At 38.1% G+C, this 16,989-nt stretch overlaps 1 long non-coding RNA gene across 2 annotated transcripts; it reads left to right on the forward strand.

Moving 5' to 3' along the window:
• Window positions 1–627: 627 nt before the first annotated feature.
• On the forward strand, window positions 628–3,330 carry LOC122197057 (uncharacterized). 2 transcript variants are annotated; one of them, XR_006189841.2, is made up of 4 exons: window positions 628–995; window positions 1,135–1,190; window positions 2,385–2,510; window positions 2,739–3,330. It is a non-coding gene; the product is annotated as an uncharacterized LOC122197057 (long non-coding RNA). The 2 variants fall into 2 exon arrangements; XR_006189842.2 differs by having other exon boundaries at window positions 628–969.
• The last annotated feature ends 13,659 nt before the right edge of the window (window positions 3,331–16,989 follow it).

The raw sequence follows: 16,989 nt of genomic DNA on the forward strand, positions 1-16,989 counted from the left end.
TAGCTAAGACTGGGACCAAACGCACAACAAAAATAAATAGTAGGAACCATCCGAGTTAAAAAAATAAGTTAGGGACCAAAAACACAAATCCCTCCAAACCACATGGGTCAATCGTGTAATTTACTCTTACTTTTCGTTTTCTTTATATTTGGGTAACTATTTTTTTTGTACTCATCTAGGTAACGAACTTGTCAAAAGTATTCACATCTAGGATGTAACCTGCTACAGCAAATCATAATGGTCATATGTAAACACTTCCAACAAGTGAGTTACCTAGATGTGTACAAAAAAATGATAGTTACCCAGATGTGAATATTCCGAAAAGTTAATTAGCTTGATAAGTCATTTTCCCTTTTATAAAGTAACTTTACAAGTTGTGCTAACTTCTTACAAAGTGGGAAAATCTCGAGTTCACATATGTTTATGGTTTAGGAAGTAGATAGTTACTTGGAACACTACTGGCAAAAAGGTTAATACAATATACCATAATATAATACAGATGTAATAAAACCCGTACTAGAAAGAGTTGCACGTTTATAGTTAAGCATTTATTTATATGGTTCAGATGTCATAAATCATATTTAATTAGGTTTGTCGAATACTTTATTTTTCGTATCATCCCTCTTTTGGTGTAATCAAATGGGCGAAAGGAATAGAGTCCTCGTCTTTTCATCTCATGACAACATTCTCCAAGCTACCACTCCTTTACTACTCCAGATGACCGTCGCACCAACATGTCTTCTCCTATCGATGATCACTTCACCACCATCTCCCCTTGTCCCAACGACCACCGGAGCACCACCTTCTCCCTCTTTTTGACCAAACAGAAACCACCAACACTTTCTCCCTAATAGAACGGCTTACATTTTTTGAATTTCAGGCCAGGAAGTCAGGATGTATGATAAATTATTGGAATATAATCGAATATGTAGCTAGAAAAGGATCTTATGTGACACATTCAAATCAGATGTATGGTAGATCGGATCAAAGATAGGGTTGTCATTTTATTGTCACTCCGTCTTTGCTTTTATTTCATTATCCATCTTTTTCCTCAATGTCGATTCTAATATTTGTCACTTACAACCATTTTTTCTTGATTTTTAACCTATTTTGTTTTTTGGTTGTTTCATTTAGGATCAAACGATGAACGGAGTCAAACCTAGCAGTGCTACGAAGAAAGCCGATACCAAGTACGATTTAATCTATAATGTATTTCATAGATGACATATGTTAGGGTTTAATGCTTTTGTTTTACCTTCAATGAAATTAGGGTTTTGTTCTTCCCCAAGATCATAATTTTGGTGAAGTAATCAAGTTTCAGCAAAGCTTTTGTTTTACCTTCAATGAAATTAGGGTTTTGTACTTCAAAACATTCTAAGTGCTATGATTATTATGGACATACTACCATGTTCAATAATTAAATAGGGAAAAGGCTTCTAAACACACTTTTATTACATTTGTTCAAACATATGGAGCATTCCGATCGGTATATAATCACTCTTATAATGTGGTAGGCACAGGTTAGTTCAATTAAGTGTTGGTAGATTGTATTGATGTTACATGCTTCTTGTTTCATTTTGAATTTTGTGAATTTTTACATTCAAAACACTGTGCTAGAAGAGGCATGCATGAGGACATCTGTTTTCTTTTCAAGTAAGGATATAATGTTTATTTATTATTTGATAATGTGAAAATGCATGTTAGCAGCTAAGAGTTGCATGAGTTCTTTCCTGACAGTAATATCTAAAAACTTATATACAAACTTTGTTTAATTGTGATTCTTATTAGATTAAGATCTAATTACTTATTTATTTGATCATTTTATAGTGACCTACAATATTGGCGTTGTTATTACTATCTGGGAATCAATTGCCATGTTGAGTGTTCTTGAAAATATTTACTTTTTATTTTGCCTGTATGAGGCCAATTAAACATAAGTAATGTAATTTCACTTTAGGCCTATTTCATGGACACAGAAATTTGGTATGTTAGATATGCTACTATTATTGGTGTAATTTATGGGGCCTTCAACCACTTAGGTTAGGTTAGTATGCATATATCTTTAGTTTATTAAGTTTTGAAATAGAAATACAACATCATCATTATCTGATGTTGGATCCTTAGAAAAGGACATTTGACATGCCTTATTCAATATTTAAATTGGTTGCTTTAGCTTTCTGTGAACGCCTTATGCTGATGTAAAAGAAGATCCTAAAAGATATCATGGAGATTATCACACAACATTCAATATTTTGTTGTAAAATTGCTTTTTGTTTCCTTTTCTAAGATAATGCAAGGAAAATGTATTTTATGCACTTTGGCACTCATGATTTACTTCTTGTTATTCATTTTTCTAAATGCTAATTTTCCATTTGTGCCCCTAGGTGGTGAGGCTTGGTTTTCTTTTCACTGTCAAGGAATATGCGTAGGAATTTTGAAGGTGGTAGGTGTATCACCTAATATATGAGAATGGAAAATGCACCAACTGTCGGTAACATGCTCTCATATAGGTTAGTAATTTTCCAATTATTCACTTATTTCACTCATCATTGTCCATAAGATTGGATTTTGTTGGTTCTATAAAGTTAAATGTTTTGACTCCATATGTTCTCAATTCTAGAGAAGAGATTCACAAGGAAAATAAAGATGGAATTTCAATTTATTTTACCTCTAGAAGATATATCCATGTGTCTGTTGATATTAGTTTTGACTGTTGTCCCCTTTATTTATAATCAAAGAACATTAGGTTTGTGTGGGAATGCAATCAAGAATGGGCCCGAATGCAATCAAGAATGGCTGCTGGAATGGAATATGGGTTTAGTATCTTGACATCTAGTCCGGTTGTATGAGTGATCTAGTACGGTTGTATGTTGAAATTGTATGGTGTATTAGATGGTTGTCTGCTTGAAAGGATCCATATAGAGTACCGTTAAATAGCCGTATTCTATTAGGCAATGTAATCTAATACACCACACTACTAATACGTTCCAACCTTTATACTATATTTATAGATTTAGTGATATTAGATTACACTTTTTCTAGTAGTGGAAGTTCATGTATTACAGAAGAGTGAAGTTTTCAATAAGGCCTTTTAATTACATAAAATGGTGTAGATATTGAAGTAGGTTGTCGGTTATTAAATACATTTAGTATGTACTTCATAGTTTGTGCTAATATGCTCAATAATGTGTATGTTAGTAAGACAAATTTATTTAGACATTCATGTATGTATCCCTACCTGTGAATATATGATTGGTTTAGTATACACATTTAATTTTTGTATGTATATATAGAAGGTTATATTTTTTAAGATCAGGTTACACTTGATACTACTCTCTTGTGCTCAAAATGTTTGTTATTTGAGCCAATTCCTTATAACCTTGTTAAAATACAATAAAAAGCTAAACAATTAATGTCATGATGGTCGTGTTTTTTTAATTAAATATTTTTCTGATTTGTCTATTAAATTATTTACTCATCAATGTAGAAAGATTTGAAAGTTAGATACACTGAAAATATACATTATTCCATGTGTTAGTATATGAAAGTGTTCCTTATAAAATCCGAGATGATAAAAGATTTCTAGATGACATATCGATGTCGAGATGGTCTTTCATTCCAAAATGAAGCATTTAGAAGGTGAAGACTCTGAAATGGAGAAGTGTGTTGATACATGAAGTTACCCTCTTAATTTTGCCTACCGCAGTCTACCAGCGTCCGCAATCAAGCTTCCTCAGCAGTCACATCCGAAGAAGTCTAATCTACCGCAATCTTCTTTCTGTACTTAGTATATTTTTATCTATCTCGCTGTAATACTCTCTATTGTACAGTATCCTTTTGCATGGCTACTCTTAGAGAGTGAATCACTTGCATTTCTTGAGTCTCTATAAATAGAGCTCACTCTTTATCAATCAATACAGATCTCTCTTTACTTATCTCAAAAATGTTAATTATCTTCAAGTTATCCTTACATATCTCATATCTTTCTTACTCTCTAAAATTCTCTCGAACACAGCTGATTAATACTTCTCTTAAGAGCAAGTCATTCGTGACATTATCACTAAGATTGATCTCTCTCACTAACTTGCTTTGAATGCATTCCATGTTATGAATCAACTTATGTGCTAACTTGATATATCACCAGCTGTCATTTATGTTTTGTTACATTTCCACAACTAACTATCTAACTATCTAACATGTTAACTTATTTTTGTTGAGCATTTAGATCCTTTGAAATTAACTAATTCCGCAACTACACTTGTTCTAACATTTGTTCAAGTGTGTCTCAAGTTTCTCTATCAACAATTGGTATCAGAGCCATAGTGGTTGCCTTTTGAAAAATGGAACTCTGATTTTTCAAAGGGCCTTCTGTACCATTGAAGCTAATTTTTAAAACAAAAACAAAAAAATGGCACAAGCACTTTCTCTAAACGTTTCCAACAGTGTTGGTGGTTCAAATCGAGCTCTAATACTGGTTGCAAATGAATACCATCACTGGTCTCAAAGAATGGAAAGATACTTAAGGAGACTTGGTAGAGATGTATGGCGATTTGTTGAAGAAGGACCACATGTCCCTGTTCTTACACCTGTTCAAACCGATGGCGCCACAGCCATACTAGGAGGAGGACAACCAGTCTTGAACTTCCCACCAAGGATGATCATGATAAAATGGAAAATAATGTTTTTTCTTTTTATGAAATCTCTTGTGGATTTGCTCCTGAAAACTTCAACATTATCATCAACTGTAAATCAGCAAAAGAGATCTGGTATGTTCTCAAGAACTTGTACGAAGGCTCAGAATAAGCTCAAGATAAGAAGCTCACAAGTGCACTCAATGAATTCAACAACTTCAAACCTCATGCTGGTGAAAGTTTAGAAGACTCCTTCAAAAGGTTCAATCTGATAGTTACTAAGTTATCAAATGCTGGCACCATCCGTAGTAACCATGAAAAAAACCTTCAATTTCTCAACGGGTTAGGAAGACATTGGACTACTGCTAAGATGATAGTTCAAGGAGATAGAAAGATTCATTTACTATCTCTCTACAAGCTATATGGGGAACTGCAAGCACAAGAATCCACCGTACTCAATGACTATGCTGGCTTCAGAGGACCGCTTTCTCTTGTAGCACAAGCTCCTTACAACCAGTCTTACTCTCCCTCGTATGACACTACCCCACACTCATACGAAGCTGACTCAAAGTATGATGATGAAGAAGAATTTCAGAAGGCTATTGCTCTAGTTAGTAAACAGTTCAACCGACTACCACCTCACTCTTTTCGCAAAAATCAACAATTCAACAAACTATCTTTCAATCGTAGCTTCAATCCACAAAACAATCACTCTCATTATCCTAAAAGTTCACACCCACAACCACAATCTCAAAACACTCAACCAAAGAAGGCACCACAATCCATTCAAACCTCTGACTCTGGTACCCCTTTAGAAGACAAAACTGATGTTGTAATATACCACAAGTGCAACAAAGAGAATCATTTTGCAAAGGATTGCAAAGCCAACGTAGTGAAAGACAGGGCATTCTACCTTAGAATGGCTCAAGAACTGGAGGAAAAGGAAAAGGCTAGGGCATATGTGGATCATGTCAAAAGAGACCATCAAGTTTGGTCATTCGGAGATGAAGAAGAAAACATCAGCAACATCAAAGGAAAAGGCAAGATCTGCATGCTAGCAACTGCTGATGACGATGGGTCTACATTCTACAAAGCTGAAAAGGAACTATAACTATAGGACAAAGGATGGAACTCTAAGCATCGTCAAACAGGTAAAACTCATGATCCGAACTCTAAACTATAACATGCATGACTGTCAACCTTTCATAGACAATCTTAATGAAACATGTGTTGCCGTCCTTTTAGACTACAACAAAGCCTTAGATGAGAAGCACATAGCATCCCAAGAGATGTTTCATGTGAGAGGACGACTGGACAACATAAGACTCAAAATGGCCATGTTAGAAAGAGATTTAGAGTTAGAAAAAGTTGCAAGAATGTTGAGTGAAACACAACTAGAAATAGCTTTGAACCAAAGAGATTTAGCTCAGAGTGAGATTTTACGTTTAGATCTTTCAATAGAAAAATTGTTCAATGAAAGTGAAGCTATTGAAAAATAGTTAATAATGGAACCGTGTACAATAAATACAATTGGAGTTGGTCCATTGGATATCCTACCGCAGAGGATTCCTCACCCCAGTTTAACAAATATCGACTTTATGATCCTCTGGACCGAGAATTTCATTTTCCAGTCAATGACAAGACTTTTCGTGAAGATATCAGAACACACTTCGGTAGACTTCATAGTCTAAGTAATAATTGTGTCATTGAGGAAATGGTGCCTGAGGTTTCGGATCACACATGTGATCAAACTCTTATCTATTGCACAATCAATCCAAATTCTCCTACCTCATCTGTTGTTGATGAAGAAATTGTCATAGAAAGTCCCGAAGTCTCAAAAGACATTCCACCCTTGTCCTCAGACCGCAGTGCCTCTCCCTGCAGTCATGATTCTTAGAAAAAAAATCATCCCAATCACAATCCAGACTTACGCTACGGTAGCTAAGTCCTCCTTACCAAAATCCACAATCAATGGTTATATGACTTTTCAACCAATTCACCCTGAACTACCCATAGAAAATTTTTAAGTAGGTCAATGTTCTCAAAATCATGAATTTTCAAGTTCTGATGAGTCAAGCCCTCGGTGTCAAAAAAATTTCAAAGGCTTCCAGGAAACCGCTGTTGAACACTAATGACTGCGGATCTCCAAAAACTTTAGTAAAAAAGGCTTTCAAAGAGGGTATTTGTTCTAGAGGCACAAATCGACAAACTTTTTCTAAAAACAAAAGACATATTAGATTTCCAAAATCTAAGAGTCCAAATCGACAAGTCTTCCAAAGAGGATATTCGATCTCGAGGCACAAACCGACAAGTCTTTTTCTAAAAACAAAAGACATATTAGATTTCCAAAATCTAAAATTCTAGAAAATTTTGTTTTTGCTCACTATTTCTCAAAAAACTCTCCCATCAAGAAACCACGCAAAAAGGAATGTGTAGTTTCAACATCCATTCCTAACTCATCTGACAAAACCCAAAAGAAAGAAAGCTCTTTTCAAAACAATGGTTTTCAAATCTTTTCCTCAGATGATCCAGAATGGAAGGGTATCTTACCAACTCCGACACTTTTAAAATCACATCAGAATTTCAACAAATGGAAAGGCATTTTACCAAATCCCAAGAAAAGGTCCAAGGTGTCTACACGTGCAACATCTTCTTCAAGACAAACTTTTTCTAAATCCAATAGTTCACATGTCAAATCTTGTCAACCTCGGACCAGTCACTAATCAACCACACCCTTTCGACCATTGACCAAACAAAGAGCCAAAACACAAGACAAAATTTCAGCATGTCAATGTCAATGTAGTTGTCAGAAAAAGTTTTCTCATGTCAAAACTGATTCCTTTTAGAAACCTCGTGACTTTTCAAAAAAGAACTATGCTCCAAAAACTTACAAACACCTAGGACTAGGATTAAAAGTTGACACGAAACCAGTCCCTGCAACCTCTTTTCATGCATCAATCAGAAACTCATCTATTGTCCCAGGCTCCAAACTAGTTTGGATGGCTAAACTAACCTTATAATTTTCAGGCCCTGTGCATGGAGGAACTAGAAGAAGAATGGTTAATTGATAGTCCCTGCTCCTTGCACATGATGGGAAGGTTAGAATACCTTCGAGATTTCAGGCCAATTTGAAACAGTGGAAATGTCACATTTGGGAACAAAGCTAATGGGATAATCCGAGGCTATGGTGTTCTTACTATGAGAAACTTCTCTATTGAAAAGGTTACTTATGTAGAAGGCCTTAAACACGATCTCATTAGTGTTGGTCAACTATGTAAAGCAGGCCATCATGTTGAATTTGATGACTAGTTTTGCTATATATTGACAAGCGATAGGAGCACTTGTCAGATCAAGTCCAGATCCGAAGGTACTATGTACCCTCTATATGTATCTCTGATCATAGGAAAACCACAGTTATGGTTTCAATCAAAGCCATATCGAAAGTCAGCTGGCTATGCCACCGCAAGCTCGCTCATCTTAACTTCAGATACATCAACAACTTGGTCACCGGAGAACTAGTCAGAGGTCTTCCAATTCTCAAGTTCAGCAATGATACTCTCTGTCCTGCATGTGAGTGTGGAAAGAAATTCTAGGCAAGTCATCCCACGGTGATTGATTCCTTAATCTCTGAACCATTGGAACTTGTACATATTGATCTTTGTGGTCCATCAACCGTAGCCAGTCTTCATAACAAAAAATACATATTGTTATTGTGGATGACTTCATGCTTTTCATATGGGTCTTCTTCCTTCGACTCAAGTCAAAAACACTGCAGGTGTTGATCAAATTCATAAAGGAAATCGAACTTCAGATCAAGTTACCAGTCAGACGTATCCGAAGTGACAATGGAACCGAGTTTACTAATCATCTTGTAAATAGTTTCTTGGTTTCCAAAGGAATTTCACATAAATTCTCAGCTCCTTACACACCACAACAAAATAGGGTAGTAGAACGAAGGAACCACACTCTAGTCGAAGTTTCCAGATTCATGATCAATTTTGCAAACCTCCCTCTCTACTTATAGGCCGAAGCAGTAGCCACAACCTGTTTTGTACAAAATCAAATATTGTGTGCAAACGTCTCAACAAAACACCATATGAAGGTCTAAACAATCGCAAGCCAAATGTTCGATTCTTTCATATCTTTGGGTGTAGATGCTTCGTAATCAACAACAGAGATCACCTCAATAAATTCGCACCGAAGTCTGATGAAGGCATCTTCCTCGACTACCCCACTAACAAGGTTGCTTATCGAGTTCTCATTAGACGCAAAAGGTTGATAATTGAAAGCTTCGATGTGAAGTATGATGACGATCAAATCCGCAACTCCGCTCCATCAACTGAAACCACAACAATTCTAGAAAGTGATATTCCTGCCTCTGCGGGTTCATTAAATCTAGTTGAAGTAAACTATGATGATCTCTTTGATCCTGTTGATACAGCCAAGTTATCCGACGTTCTTGTGTCTCTAGAAGCTCAGCAACAACATGCAGATGTATCTGGTCCTACAGCGTCTGAAGAAGTATCGCTAAATACTTCCACCTCGCCGGTTGAGGGGGAAAACTCCACTCCAGACCACACAACAACCATCAACGTTCCAGTACCAGAAGACTAAATTCCAATTCGTAGAGAATTTCAACCATCAAACATTTCTTTAGATTCGGATGATGAAAATATAGAACACATTGACACAAGAACAGACTCAAGGGTTATCACTCTCCCATCCGCAATCCAAGAGGAACCTTCGCAGGTTCAAGGTGAACTCCCTTCTACACTCTAGTGGGAACTGCCTTCTCCAACCGCACAGCTTTCTGATATTGAATAAATTCCCTCCACCGCAGCTGCTGATCATCTGCAACCTCGACTACACGTATGGACGAGAGACCACCCACCAGGTCAAATTACTGGCAACCCATCCGCAGGAATCCAGACTCGATCATCCAAGGACTTATCCGATCATTGTCACTATGCATCGTTCTTGTCCTCAATCGAACCTCGATCGATCAAAGAAGCATTACTTTAACCAAACTAGATTTCCGCAATGCAAGAAGAACTAGAAGAATTCAAGAGGAACAAGGTATGACAGCTCATTCCAAAACTGCAAGGCCACACCATTATTGACACTAGATGGGTGTACAAGAATAAGTTAGATGAATCTGGTACGGTAGTTAGAAACAAGGCAAGACTAGTTGCCAAGGGATATAGTCGACTTGAAGGCATTGACTATGATGAAATGTATGTTTCGGTAGCACGAATCGAAGCCGTCCGGATTTTCTTAGCATACGCAGCACACAAAAACGTCAGGGTTCATCAAATGGATGTGAAAAGTGCTTTTCTCAATGGGGAATTAAAAGAAGAGGTTTATCTTCAACAACCTCTGGGTTTCAAAAGCATTGAATTCCCAGACCACTTCTAGAAGCTTGAAAAAGAAGTCTACAATCTAAAACAAGCCCCTAAAGCATGGTATGAAACTCCATCTAAATTTCATGTCTCTTCCGGTTACAAACGAGGAGTGATTGATCCCACTTTATTTCGAAAAGCAAATGGCGATCATCTAATGCTTGTACAAATATATGTGGATAATATCATTTTTGGCTTAACTGATCAAAAGATGGTGGATGAATTTCCTAAGCTCATGACCAACAAGTTCCAATGAGCATGAATAGAGAGATTAACTTGTTTCTAGGATTTCATGTGAAAAAAGTCCCTCAAGTGATATTCATTTATCAAGAAAAGTACACCTCAGAACTATTGAATAAATATTTCATGTACAATTGTTCTTCGGCTAAGGTCCCCATGGCCTTCGGATATAAGATACCTGCCGACCCCTCAGGTGAATCTGTTGATCACAAGTCTTATAGAGGTATTATTGGTTCTCTGATGTACCTCATTGCAATCCGACCAGATATAGTCTTTGCAACGGGTGTATGCGCAAGGCACCAGGTGGACCCAAAAGTTTCTCATCTGAACGCAGCCAAACGAATTCTTCGGTACCTAAAAGGAAGCAAAAATCTTGGATTATGGTACCCCGCAAGAAATGATTTCAGACTTCAAGCATTAACAGATACGGATCATGCCGGATGCAAACTTGATCGCAAAAGCACCTCATGTGGATGTCAATTTCTGGGTGGAAAACTAGTCAGCTGGTCCTCAAGGAAACAAAATTGTGTATCATTGTCTACCATAGAAGCTGAATATGTGGCCGCAGCCAACTATTGTTCTCAAGTCTTATGGATGAAAACACAACTACTAGACTACAGAAACAGAATGTTGCGGATACCAATATATTGTGACTCTGAAAGTGCCATAGCAATTTCACACAATCCTATTCAGCACTCCAAGGCAAGCATATTGAACTATGGTATTGCTTCATCAAAGACCACATCCTGAAAGGTAACATTGAACTGATTTTTGTCCATACTCATGAAGAGATTACTGATATATATTCACAAGGCACTTGACTCTACAAAACTCAACACTTTCTTACAAATGTTAAGAATGATGAATCCGGACCCACAATTCTTTTTGAATTGATAGGTACCGCATACCATCTTTGGTCTCCGTTAGGGTCGTAGTTGAAGTTATTTACGTTAGATGGTTTTGATATATCCTATGTACTGCAACCATATATCCTTATTATACTTCAATGGTCCTTATTGTTTGTTATTACTAATATTTTTTGAAGTTTTCATCTCAGTTCATCTACCGCAATCATCCATCCGACGACATATGATCCACCCGCAATGAAGTGTCAATCCGCAGTCACTTTAACTGATTTCCAAACTGTTACATTCTTTTGAAAAACAAAAAACATAGTGTGTTATTTAATGATCCTTCATTAAATAGAGAAAACATTAAAGAAAAACATTCTTTGTGCATCTGTCTCATTCTTTTGAATAAACGTCGTGTCAGACCTATTTTAGGTATGATGACAAAAAGAAAGATTTTCCAAAATCAAATCCTTTTTAATCTGTCTCTTCTTATTACCCTAAAACATCAAATCCGTTACAACTTACCTTTACCCAACGGATTGATCTCACCCTCACCACATGTTCATCAGACGTGGTCATAAATCTGACATTTCATTAAATGCAAACCTCTTTTGGTAAATCCCAAAATTTCAGATTTAATCCTTTTTCTTAATCTATGGCTGAGATTAATGCTCCTAATTCAAAATAAACACCCAAACGTTTTACCCAAATTCACTTAGGGAAAAAACGTTTTTCGCTCCCTTAAGCCACTATTAAACCCCTTTCTTCTTCCCAAAGAAAAGTTTACGCTATCTAAACCATAAACCTTTCTCTTACACTCTATTTTCCTACCTTCAAACCTTCTTCGAAGAACTCAACAATGGTGAAATCTGATGTATCCAACAAACCTTCCATGGCATCTGGATCAGTGAACCCCACTGGTTCAAACTCTGCCTCAAGACATCCCATGCCAACGATTGCATCACGTAACTTTAGAGCTACTCTTCATACAATGCCCCCACAAAACTGATGATCAACTTCCTGTCCAATCACCCACTGTATGGAACCTTTGATTCATTCATAGATGTTGTTCCTCTCTCAACCCTCTTCAAGTGTGCTTTTTCAGCTTATCGACCACTCGGGAATCTTCAAGAAGTGCATCTCAACCTAGTCAACGATTCTTTGGTCATCTTGACCAAGGAGAAATTTCTCACTGCCATAAATCTCCTTGTTCATCCATGCATCAAGGTCTTTACTCCATTAATGGTAGACATACTTTCTGTGCTCTACCAAATGGGATATCAGAAGAAAATCAACGGAATTGGGGAATTCAAGAAAAACCAACTGCCTGCGGTCTGGCAATTCGTTTTTCATTTCATTATCCACAGAATATCCGATAGAATCGGAGGCACAAACAACATGGTACTCAAGCTCCTAGAACTCGTATGGAGCATCTTCACAGGTCATGACGTCAACCACAGTCAGATTCAATGGGATGATTTTCTGCAGTACATTCCAAAAAAAAGCCCAAGAGAGAACCCTACCGAAGTCACTTTTCCAAGGTTTTGGTCTCTCTGCATCTCAGACCTCTATGCGGATGTAGGAATAAGCATGGGAAATGACATCAACTTCTTTATCACTAAGGATCTTAAAAGGTAGAATCCCTCATCTGATCAGACTATTTTTGGACCAATTAGAAGACTTCCAACCCACATTCTTTCTACCCTCGGTCTTGAGACTGCTGATGTCTCAGATCCAATGAGGCTACGGAAGGTATTGCCTCATATCTTCCTACCCCGCCTCTTCCAACCCCATTCACAGTCATTGACCCCGCTAGTACCGCAGTCGCATCTTCCACAACTCTTTCCAACATTTCATTATCCCAAAGATGCAAGAAACTAGTCTCTACTCATCAAGGCCCCCGCAACACCAAGAAACAAGGAACTCCTAAAAAGGATGCTTCCAAACCAACCAATCCCTCCAGGAAAAGAAAAACTCAACCTGTGATAACTACAATCGAACCACGCAGAAGTCCCTCCGGTAGTGACTCTGATGAGGATGATCAACCTATTGCAATCCTCAAGAAACAAAAAACCGATCCCACTAGCCATATGTGTGAACAAACTGATATCTCAGCCTCTCAACAGGCTCTGGTAGTCCTTGGAATGGCCGCACATCCATTCAAAAGAACCATCCTCTACCACTCAGGCACAAGCAGTGCGTCTGATTCACCACAACATGGAGACTCCCCCTAGGTTAATCCCAAGAGGATGGATCAGGTTCCCTCCCTAAGGTCTCCAGGGCTTCCCGTCTTCATTTTTTTCCCCTAAGGAGTTGCACTCCATTCTTTTGTCTGTCACCCAAACACTTCAAACACCATCCCAACCGCAAGGTGACTCTTCAGCCTTTGCCAGAACTGAGCCGAGGATAGACTTGAGATTAGGTCAAGGAGACCAAGGAAGCTCATGAAATCCTAGTCATCTTACATCTGTAACAGGTGTTTTAGGCACGGTGAGCATAAATGTGCAAGGATCTGTGAACCCGAGGGACACCTCGGTGAGATACCAAGGAATTGACGATATTGATTTAAATGACTCATGGAGTAAGTATCAACCATCCAATGAAGCCGAATCCAAGAAATATGCCGCTTTCCGTAGGGAATTCCAAGCAAGAAAGGCAAGACAAATGAAGCAGCTTTAGCAGAAACAACAAGAAATTCAATTTGTGGCTAAGTATTGGGCAGACGCAATTAACAATACCAATACCGTAGCTACTTTCTGCAAAGTTCATGCCCTGATGGATAACATGGCTGATACCATCCGTAAGGCTTAAGAGGAGAATGCTGATCTGACTCCCTCAAAGCCTCCTCCATCTCCAACTACCAAAGTCTCCCAAGATGCAGGCATCGAAATCGAAGTTAGTTCTGCTCCCACCTTCGGTTTTGACGATGTTGATCTTCAAGAGGTCAATCAGCCAAGTCCTTTGGATGATGACCTCATGATGTACGTTGAAGAAGAGGAATCGAGTGGCTCTCAACACTCAACCTCTAAGCCAAAGGAGGAGAAGAAGAAGAAAAAGATGGTCGTCTCCAGAAAAGAATTCCTCAATCTTCATTCGAAGTTTGACCAAATTTTTGCCACAGTCAAGTTAACCCAACCGCAGTCTGAAGACAATCCGGTGCCGTAGTCCTTGATCGAAAGGATTGAACAAATGGAAACAAGGGAACGACTGGATGCTGATAGAATTTCTCTCAAGGTTGAAATGGGAATTAGGTCCCTTGATAACAACCGTCAAGCGCATCACAATGAATTTATGGCTGCTTCGGAGTGCCTCATCTCTGAGGTATCCACAATAAAAGACAACCGTCAGGCAACCATTGCGGATCAATCTACCTTGTCTCAGAAACTGATAGATGAGACTCACACTGCATATGAGTCCATTATCTCAGTCCTCAATTCAACCATCAACAAACTCTAATGTTCATTATCATCAAATTCCATGGCCTCAAAATTCTCCAACTAACAAAGTAGATTCATCGACTGCTCTTCAACGCCACCTTTCCTGACAATCAGCAACTGGTTGAGGTTCTCAATGCCCACTTCCTGGAGGTGTGTGCTAAAGTCGATGACCTCAAACAATGGCTTGAGGAATCTCTGTGTCTGAACTCCTCAAGAGGGAGAAGTGAAGAAGACCATCGAGAAGAATAGTATGAAGAAGATCATGATTCCAACAGTGCTTCTCAGAAAATTCATTCACCGCAGCCCTCACTGTAACATCAATCTCCTCTGCATCAATCTCCACCACCGCAACAAAAAATCGTTCCTTCCCCTGAATGACCTGAAACTCCCCCACACTTCAAGAATCTCGTGGATCACATGTCGACTCCAAGCTGAAATTACTCCCCTGTAACTAAACAGAAGAAACCTGAATGGAAAGCATCTAAACTTGCAGAGCTCATATGGAGAGCGTGCGGTTTTGACACTATGATGTATGAATCCTTGATAAACTCCTGGATCAATCCCCACTGCAAGTTTCTAGATGAGGGCTACAAACCATACCTCACGTATGATGAACCTCCTTCGGATGGCTACCATGATGTTCCTATCTCCCCAAATGCTAAATACATCACATTATTTGAGCAGTTTGATGGCAACCTCCTTGATCACAAGAGACTGCCAATGGAGTTCGAGAGACTTAACCGATTCTATGCCAAGCATGCCATTCCCATTGAGAAGATCTGGTCTAACAACAGACCATCAGCAGTCAAGAACTTCAAATCTTGCAAATTCATGAAGGCTGACTTTGTGCAATACACTCTTACTAGAAGGAATCAGGACTATGTCCACACCCAAGTTGACTTCCCCTGCATGAACCCAGAAGAAGCTTTTCTGATAGCAAAGGTGTTCGAGAACAAGTGTGAGAAGCATCTGAAGATGAAGATAACACTTGAAAGGGCGAGTATTTACCTGAAAGAAATTGTTTGTGACTTCGCAAAGATCGATGTGAATATCCACCCAATCATTGCCAAGAATGTTGATCTACCTCCTCTTGATCCCGCACCGATGCCAACCGAAGACTTTGAAGAAAGATCCCTTGGTGCAACTAACTTTCCTAAACTTGGAGTCATCTTGAAAAGGAAAATTGATCAAGTCAAGTACTTCATTTCCATGGCCTCCATGAACCGCCTCACGAAGAAACAACTTGAAATTCGTCGAACCGCAGTGGAAAAATCGAAACATACAACTCCCAATGTCAAGTTCGAGATTTTAAGGAGGATCATTTGGTTGGAAAATGTCAGGAACTTTTGGTGGATCCTGATCAACTTCCTTAAACTTGATAAGTAAAGAAAATTAGAGGTCACTTTGGGGAAATTGTTGATACATGAAGTGACCCTCTAAATTTTGGCTACCGCAGGTTACCAGCGTCCGCATTCAAGCTTCCTCAACAGTCACATCCAAAGACGTCTAAGCTACTGTAGTCTTCTTTCTGTACTTAGTCTATTTTTATCTATCTCTCTGTAATACTCTCTATTGTCCAGTATGCCTTGCATGGCTACTCTTCGAGAGTGAATCACTTTCATTTCTTGAGTCTCTATAAATAGAGCTCACTCTTTATCAATCAATACAGATCTCTCTTTACTCATCTCAAAAATATTAATTATCTTCAGTTTATCCTTACGCATGTCATATGTTTCTTACTCTCTAAAATTCTCTCGAACACAACTAATTAATACTTCTCTTTGGAGCAAGTCATTCGTGACTTTATCACCAAGATTGATCTCACTCACCAACTTGGTTTGAATGCATTCCATGTTATGAATCAAGTTATGTGTTTACTTGATATATCACCTGCTGTCATTTATGTTTCTTTACATTTCCGCAACTAAATACCTAACTATCTTACATATTAACTTATTATTGTTGAGCTTTTAGATCCTTTGAGATTAACTAATTCCGCAACTACACCTGTTCTAACATTTTTTCAAGTGTCTCTAGAGTTTTTCTCTCAATAAAGAGATTCCGAAATAAATTTTTCAACCGAGATGAAGATGATGATCCCAGAATAGTTGGTTATCCTAGAAAAGAGTCTCCGAGATCATTCCTCATTCCGAGTCGGAATGTTATTTCAAATGTGAACTGGTGATTCAGAGACTAAGACTTCAAGATGACTAGTTCCAAAACGCCTTGGATTTGGAACTTAGTCAACTTTCCCCTAACTATAAGATAGTTCTTTTTATTGTATTCCATTTTTAGTATTACCTAGATTCATAGAAAATGCATTTATCGGGATATTGTTTACTGATGCAAGTTCTCTTTATTATATGTATTTATCATGTATTGACTCTTGTGCTATAAAATGAGTGTCAACCTTGTACTGAAAATACATCTT

The sequence above is a fragment of the Lactuca sativa genome, chromosome 3 (genome assembly GCF_002870075.4).
Source record: "Lactuca sativa cultivar Salinas chromosome 3, Lsat_Salinas_v11, whole genome shotgun sequence".
Classification (NCBI taxonomy): domain Eukaryota; kingdom Viridiplantae; phylum Streptophyta; class Magnoliopsida; order Asterales; family Asteraceae; genus Lactuca; species Lactuca sativa.